Source organism: Balaenoptera musculus, chromosome 3 (assembly GCF_009873245.2).
Source record: "Balaenoptera musculus isolate JJ_BM4_2016_0621 chromosome 3, mBalMus1.pri.v3, whole genome shotgun sequence".
NCBI lineage: Eukaryota > Metazoa > Chordata > Mammalia > Artiodactyla > Balaenopteridae > Balaenoptera > Balaenoptera musculus.
Window position 1 is genome coordinate 163,125,777 of NC_045787.1, and position 8,998 is coordinate 163,134,774.

Sequence of the window (8,998 nt, forward strand, 5' to 3'; positions counted from 1 at the left end):
TTGCCAAATGTCCCTGGGAAAGCTATGCGGGGGAGGGGTCGCCAGCAGATCGCTCCCATTTGAGAACGACTGGGCTAAGGCAACTACTAAGTTGATAGCGTCTAATGGTGTATTGAAGATACGCTAAAATACATAAAATGAGCAAACAATTAGCTCCTACTACGTACTGAGTGCTTTGGATCTGTTAACTCATTCCTCACAGCAGCCTTATGATGTGGGGTCTAAATGTTGCACAGAGAGGTGAAGCCGACTGCCCGGAGTCACGCAGCTCCAGGGTGGCGGAGCCAGGATTCAAACGCGTAGATTACTGGATCCTGCCCACGCTGAGCGGCCCGCAGCGGGCCACAGGTCGCTACTGCGCATGAGAAGACCCGCGCCTCGGCTGGCTCTCGGCCGGCGCCCCCTGGCGGCCCAGGAGGGCGGGGGCGGGGCCTGGCGGCATCCAGGCGGCGATGACGCAACGCGCTGACTCATTCGGCCCCGCCCCCCGGCCCGCTGTCGCTTGGCCATTTATAGAATCCGCGCTGGCTCTGAAGTCACTGCCCAGGCACGACGGGGGCGGAGTGGGGGAGCACTTGGCTTGCCCCCAGACGGGGCAGCCCGGGGTCTCCCTAGGGAGCAGCCCTTTTTGGGTCCGTTTGTCTCTCCAATTCTGGGTCGGTGTCTCTGTATCTTTTGCAATGTCTTTTGGTCGTTCTGTGCCCGTCTCTCAGCGTCGCCTAGCCTTCTTCTGTCTCAGCCTTTGTCTCTCTCTGCGTCTCTATGAATCTGCCCATCTCACTGTCTCTTTCTCTCTGTCCCCATGTCTCCTCTGTCTTTATCTCGCCGTCTCTGCGTCTCATTTTCTGTTCCGCGCCTCTTGGTCACCGTTTTTCTCAGTGTCTCTGTATTGTCTCTGTTTCTGTCTGATGGATGGAGGTAGAGGCGGAGAGAGGGGACTGATCCCATCCCGAGGCCCCAGCCCCAGGGGACTCCCCCATCACTGGCTGCCCGGTGTGCAGACCCCCCACTCAGCTCCTATTTGGCGCTTCCCAGGCCGCAGCCCCTCTGTGCCTCAGTTTGCCATCTGAATGAGAAGGATGGGCTTTAGTAAGGAATAGAGTTTCTTTTCTCGAAGAGTCCAGGACAGTCATGAAAGAAAAGCTCTGCCTTTCCTCAATCTTAGGAGATCCCCCAGAAACTTTCTGACTCTCAGAACTAACACACACACACACACACACACACACACCTCTGCGCCTGTGTCCGGGAGAGTCTCACCCCCTTCACTTGCCTATCTTGGCAGACCACGTCTGCCAGCACCCCCAAACCCACCCCCTACCTAGCTCTCCCTTCCCCGGATGGCTTCTGTTTCTGGAGGGCTCACTCCATGCCAGGCACTGTGCCAGGCACAATCTCACTTAATCCTCACCACCACCCTCTTGAGGGGGAAAGTCTTAGACCCCTTTTTTGGGGGGAGGGGGGCGGGGCGGTGGGGCATGTGGGATCTTAGTTGCCCCACCAGGGATCAACCGGAGCCCCTTGCTTTGGAAGCACAGAGTCTTAACCACTGGACTGCCAGGGAAGTCCCTTAGACCCTTTTATAGATAAAGAAAAGGTTCAGAGAAACCAAGTCACTCCCCCAGGGTCACGCTGCTCCTGGTGCTCCCACATCCTTCCACGTGTATTTCTTGAGTGCCCAAGCACGCTCTCATCTTTGTAGTCCCTTCCGCCTCGACACATGTCCACAAGATGCCTGTGAGCCCTCTCCCTCATTTCCTCTGCTCAGATGTCCCCTCTTCAGAGAGGCTCTTCCTGACCACCTGCTCTAAAATAATGTATCCCACACCCCCAGACTGTGAGAGGATGGGCAGGAGGGAGCTATTCATTTAAGTGTTTGCACCTGACAGTGGATACGTACGTCTGCCTCCATAAAAACTTCCATTTGAATAAGTGATTTTAAAAAGCCCCCTCGGACTAAGATTCCTCCTCTAGGACTTCTCTGGTGGCGCAGTGGTTAAGAATCCACCTGCCAATGCAGGGGACACGGGTTTGATCCCTAGTACGGGAAGATCCCACATGCCGCGGAGCAACTAAGCCCGTGCACCACAACAACTGAGCCTGCTCTCTAGAGCCTGCGAGCCACAACTACTGAGCCCGCGTGCCACAACTACTGAAGCCTGCGTGCCCTAGAGCCCGTGCTCTGCAACAAGAGAAGCGACTGCAATGAGAAGCTCGTGCACCACAACGAAGAGTAGCCCCCGCTCGCTGCAACCAGAGAAAGCCCACATGCAGCAAGGAAGACCCAACGCAGCCAAAAATAAATAGATTTTTTAAAATAATAATAAAATTTAAAAAATAAAAAGCCCCCTCCACAGGACTTCCCTGGTGGTCCAGTGGTTAAAAGTCCGCGCTTCCACTGCAGGAGGCGCGGGTTTGATCCCTGGTCGGGGAACTAAGATCCTGCATGCCGCATGGTGTGGCCAAAAAAATGAAAAAAATAAAAATAAAAGAGTGGCCCGGACTGGCAAAAATCAGAACACCTCATAACAACAAATGCTGGGGAGGCTTAGGGAACATCGTTGATGGGCATGGGCAGTTTGTTGATAGTTTTCAAAATGATAAGTGTCCTTCCTTTTTCTGGTGGTTACTTTTACGTGTCAAGTCAACTGGGCCAGGGGGTGCCCAGATACTTGGTCAAACATTATTCTGGGTATGTCTTCAAGGGTGTTTTTGGATGAGATTAATATTTGAATTTGCAGTCTGAGTAAAACAGATTGCCCTCCCCAGTATGGATGGGCTTCATCAGATCAGTTGGAGGCTTGAATAGAACAAAAAGGCTGATTCCCCCGTCCAGTAAGAAGGAACTCCTCCTGCCTGACTGCCTTGAGCTGGGACATGGGTCTTTTCCTGCCTTCAGACTGGAACTGAAACACCAGCTTTTCTTTGGTCTCAAGCCTGCCAACTCTTGGACTGGAACTTATACCGTTGATGCTCCTGGTTTTCAGACCTTTGTTCTTGGACTGGAACTACATCATCTACTCTCCTGGGTCCCCAGCTTGCCAACTGCAGATCTTGGACTTGGACTTCTCAGCCTCCATAATCACATAAGTCAATTCCTTATAATAAATCATCTCTCTCATATATATCAATATATATATGTATATGTACATACATTTTTTTTGTTTTTCTGGAGAACCCTACCTATGTAATACACCTTCTGAGCCAGCAAATCTCTTTTTTAGAATATTCCTAAGAAGTACAAGTGTAGGTATGAAGAATCACATTTATTGCAGTGGCCTTTTAATAACAAGTCACCCTGTAGATCTATCAACAGGGAACACGTGAGACAAAGATGACAGCAGAATATGCAGCACTTTGTTTCAATTAAATAAAGGCACTGTGGTGCTGTGGTTAAGAGTGGGGGGGGGGCCTCTGGATCCGTATTCCATGGGTTTGGGGCATACCCTGGTGCTTCCTGGCTGTGTGATCTTGGGCAGGTGTCTTAACGTCTCTGTGGTTGAGTTTCCTCCTCTGGAAAATGGGCATATTAATAGTGTCCGCTTCAGTAGGCTTGTTTCTTTTTAACTTTTTGTTTGGAGATAATTTTAGGCTTACAGAAAAGTTGCAAAAAAAATAGCACAGAGAGTTCCCAAATACCCTTCACCTTCCTGCCCCTACTGTTGACATCTTACATAACCATAGTACGCTTATCAAAACTAAGAAATTAACCTTGGCACAATACTATTAATAAACTACAGACTCCAGTTTTTTAACTCATGTCCTTTTTCTGTTCCAGGACCCAATCCAAGATCCCTCATGGCATTTAGTTGTCATGTTTTCTTAGACTCCTTGGTCTGTGACAGTCCCTTAGTCTTTCACGACCTTGACACTTTTGAAGAGCACTGGTTAGTAATTTTATAGCCTGTCTCTCAATTTGGTTTGTCTTGATTAGAGTGGGGATTTTGCTTTAGTGAGAAGGATACCAGAAAGGTGATGTTCCCTTCCCATACCAAGGGCTTATGATGTCACTATGACTTATTGCTGATGATGTTAACCTTGGCCCCTTGGTTAAAGTGATGTCTGCCAGGATCCTCCACTGTGAAGCTGCTATTTTCTTTGAGTTGTTTTGAGGACTGCGTGTTAAAGGGTCTACATCAGGGCTTCACACATACTATTGTGCTCTGTGTTTAAAAAAAAAAAATCCCCCCCCCAAAAAAAAGTGCATGTCTGTGTTTGAATCAACTACTTCTGGAAGGATAAATTAGAAAATGAGAGCCGCAACTGCCTCACTAGGAAGAGGAACAATGGGAGCTCTAAAGGCTGCGGCCAGGTTGGTGAGCCCACCACCGCCCACGCGTGCCTTCACCCAGACCCAGCTGAGCAGATCGAACTGCGCCTACTCATAGCTGGGCACGCCCAGCAGAGGGCAGTAGCACTCCCAGCAGCTGCCCACGTGGCTGTCAATGTGCTGGGGAGGGTGCGCAAGCCCTTCTGGACCGGCAGTTGATTGGCTGTAGTGCCTCTTAGATCGGCCAATCACAGGAATCTCGATGGCAGATGTGCTGCGGCTGCGCAGAGTCCTGGAGGCATCCTAAGGGTGGCTGTATCTTTCCGTCCCCCTGCCAGCACCCTGTGTCATGGAGGCCAAGGGATTGCAGAAGTGGCTTTATGGGAGCGGAGAAACGTCATCGCCTGGAGCCTCTGCCACTGCCAACCCCCCATTTTATGTGCTAATCTGTTGGGGTAATTAATAGCCTAAAACCAGGGCTTTCTGGGGGAGCCCAGGAGCCCCCCCCCAACTCCACTCTGACCTCCTCGTATTTCCCTCAGTTCACTCCACTCCAAAGGCCTTTGCAGTCGCTCCTTATGCCCAAAGTGTTCCCCAAATCTTCAGATGGTTCACTCACCTCCTTCAGGTCTTTACTCAAAGATCACCTGTTCAGTGACACCTTCTCCTAACCAGCCAGTTTCAAACTGCAAACCCCTCTTGCACCTCCTCCCTTCTTCTGCTTCACTATTGTCTGTTATCACTTATCATTTTTAAGTAGACTTTTTCAAAATTGTGGTAAAATATATAACATAAAATGTACTATTTTTAAGTGTACAGTTCTGTGATATTAAGTACATTCATGTTTTTGTGCAGCCATCACCACCATCCATCTCCAGAACTTTTTTCATCTTCCAGGACTGAAACTCTGCCCCCATTAAACAGTGATTCCCCACTCTCCCCCTCCCCCAACTCCTGGCAACCATCATTCTACTTTCTGTCTCCATGATAATTTGATTACTCTCTAGGTACCTCATATAAGTGGAATCATACAGTATTTGTCCCTTTGTGATTGGTTTATTTCATTTAGCATAAAGTCCTTAAGGTTTATCTATTTGTAGTATGTGTCAGAATTTCTTTCCTTCTTAAGGCTGAATAATATTCCATTGTATGTATATACTACATTTTGTTTATCCATTCATCTGCTGATGGACACTTGAGTTGCTTTGGCTATTGCGAATCATGCTGCTATGAACATGGGTGTGTGAGTATCTGTTCAAGTCCCTGCTTTCAGTCCTTTGGGGTATATACCCAGAAGTGGAATTACTGAATCATATGGTAATTCCATTTTTAATTTTTTTAAGGCACTGCCATACTGTTTTCCATGGTGGCTGAACCAGTTTACATTCCCACCAGGAGTGTACAAGAGTTTCACTTTCTTCACTTGTTAGATTCTATTTTTTTGATAATGGCCACCCTAATGGTTGTGAAGTGTTTACATAGACTTTACAAGTATATCATACATATAGAAAAGTGTACAAATTATAGCTCAATGAATCAATTATCACTTTTAAAGTATTTTTAATTGAGATATTACTTAAAGTAAAATGCACACATCTTAATCGAGGGCTCAGTGAATTTTTATATACATATACACCCATGTAATCACCATGCACAGCTCAAGCTATAAAATATTTCTTTTTAAACAATTCTTAATCTGTTTATTAATATCAGCCCTTTTGTTAATTACACGTAGCATTTTACATTTTTACTTCATGAAAATATACCCTTTCTTGGAAACAGACTCTAAATACTTGGAGAACTTAAATTTCTTTTCCTTTTTCAAATCAATTTCATATTTCCTTCTGGATCTAGCACACAACACGTATTTGTTTTAAGTAATTAATTTGTTGAATTAATGAAAGTATTCTGATGCTTTGTTTGAGATGGCAGAATGACGGAAGGCATAAATCTAAATACCTAAATTAATACACAAAACACAAAGAATCAAGCTCTACCCACAAGCAAAAAAGGGACTAAAAATTGCTGTTAATTACAAAAGGTTACATGTTCTATGTTCAAAATCACTGAAGATTCACAAAATCATATCCTAAACAGTTCTGAAGTTGCACTTAATATTTTTTCAAGCTGCATATAGTTATGAAAATATTTCTATAGAACATGGGTCTTTCGGACTTCTCTGGTGGCGCAGTGGTTAAGAATCCGCCTGCCAATGCAGGGGACAAGGGTTCGAGCCCTGGTCCGGGAAGATCCCACATGCCGCGGAGCAACGAAGCCCGTGTGCCACGCACAGCTACTGAACTTGCACTCTAGAGCCCGCGACCATGTGCCGCAACTACTGAAGCCCAAGCGCCTAGAGCCCGTGCTCTGCAACAAGAGAAGCCACCGCAATAAGAAGCCTGCGCACCGCAACGAAGAGTAGCCCCCGCTCGCCGAAAGCCCGCGTGCAGTAACGAAGACCCAACACAGCCAAAAATAAAAACAAACAAACAAACAAATAAATATTTATTTTAAAAAAAGAAAAGAAAAGAACATGGGTCTTTTTTCTGTCTCCTCCACGAGAATGCCAGCTCCCCCAGGTCAGGAATCTTTTTTTTTTGCTTACTGCTTTTCCTCAACACTTAGAACGGTGCCTGCTACAAAGGAGGCTCTCAATAAATGTTTGTGTTTTGTGTGTGTGTGTGTGTGTGGTTTTTTGTTTGTTTGCTTGTTTTGTTTTGTTTTTTGCCGCCCCACCCAGCTTGCAGAATCTAAGTTCCCCGACCAAGGATTGAGCCTGGGCCCTTGGCAGTGAAAGCGTGGAGTCCTAACCACTGGACAGCCAGGGAATTCCCTCAATAAGTGCTTGTTGAGTGACTCTGAGCCTTCTCGTGATGGGGTGGGCACAGCCTCAGGATCCTATGCACAGCTTCCCCTATTTTGGCCCTGGGTCTGAGGCTGCAGCAGGATTGAGGGAAGCTCTTCCAGATTGCTTCAATCCCTTCCCACACTCTGCTCTGGGGTACTCTGAGATGGCTCCCCTGCCTCAGGCCCCAGACAGGATGCGGTGTATCCGTAGAATGTTAAGGATGTCCAGGACCAGCAATAGCCAAGGTCATCACCCCTCGAATTTTAGAACCGTATCACAGTGGTTTCAGCTATATAGACTCCAGCCATGGCCACACCAGCAAGGCCACTGGTGAGTTTTGGGGGCAGCTCACCATACTCAGGAACCAGCTGTGGACAGGAGAAGGGGGGGAGGGGTCAGGAGTGAAGGAGAGGAAGGTGAATGCAAGAGAGGAGCAGGAAGGCCCTCACATGCCCCCCCAGACTCAAGTGCCCAAAATTGACAAAAGGCTGTGAAAGACACAGATGGGCATAGAATTCTACAAGGTAATGCAGCCTGTCCCGGGGCTGGAGAAAGAGGGGCGAAGGCAGTGGCAGGGTAATTAGTCGGGCATGCCGAAGGCAGTCACATGGGGCTGTCACAAGGGACCGTTTGCAGGCTTTAAAGGTTCGGGTGAGCTTCAGGAACATTCACCCATTCGTTTACTCATTTTTGTAGCCAACATCTATTAAGCACTTCCCATGTTCCAGGCCCCGTCCCTAATGCTGGGGACACCACACCAAACAAACAACCAAAATCTCCCTGTCCTCTTGGAGTTTATGGTAACCAAGCCCACAGGAGATGTTCAACGCATGCGGGCAGGGTAGTGGGAGAGGTGGTGTCTCCAAGGGTCTTTATAGAAGCAGGAGAAGCCAAAGAGAGAAACTGCATGGTAACACGGGAACAACCGATTCCTGTTGTGGAGAATCACCACCAGGTCTGAAGGGAGCAGGGTTCAGAAGTGGGCAGGGGATTGAGGGAATGTGACCCCCAGTCGCACGCAGCTGGATCCCATCTACCACAGACCAGGTCACCAGAGTCACCAGCCACAGTCCATGGGATGGGAGGAATGGGGGTACCACTGGACCCCCACTCTGGATATCTCTGGACAGGGCAGCTGGGGGTCTGGCATGGAGGGGTCAAGGCCCAGGTCTGGGCTCTGCCTGGGCTGAAGTAGAGACAGAGAGTGGGCTGGCCCATGAGGCCCCTTAGCTGGGCCAGCCTCACTCAGAGAACCTTCCTGGAGGGATCTCTCCCTCCTCTGGACATCCTCAGCAGCGTCCACCCCCTTTCTCCATGTTGCCGACTCCCCACCCCTACAGGAGCATAGAATAGGGGTGGAGTGAAGTGGAGAATGTCCACTTGGGCCCAGCTGACCCTTACAGAGTGAGGTTGATGTTAATTGTCTCCACAGAGAGCAGGTTGTACCAGCAAAGGGTACTGATGGCCAGGGAGAGGAGGATGGCTACACATCTGGGGAGGGGGCAAGGCAAATTAGGCCCCGCCCCTCTTCCGCGTGGCCCCGCCCCCTCAAGCCCCGCCCCCGCACCATCTGGAGTCCCACTGGAGGAGTTTGCGTGAGTCCAAACGCGCTCCCAGGCTGGCGGGAGGCTGCTGAACGCGCGCTGGCTGAGCGCCTAGGAGCTCCTTCGGTGCAAGACGAAGCCAGGAGGCTGAACCACGGCGGGTGGAGGGGGGGCCTGCCATAGAGACCGGTAGGGGTGGTTATTGAGCGGTGGCTGTGGCCACGTCCACGCCTCGGGCACCTCCTCTGCCCGGAGGCCCAGCTCCTACAGCCAACGGGGCAGATGCCAGCTGCACCATCTCCAGTGTTGCCATACCCTGAGGCAAGGGAATTATCCAGG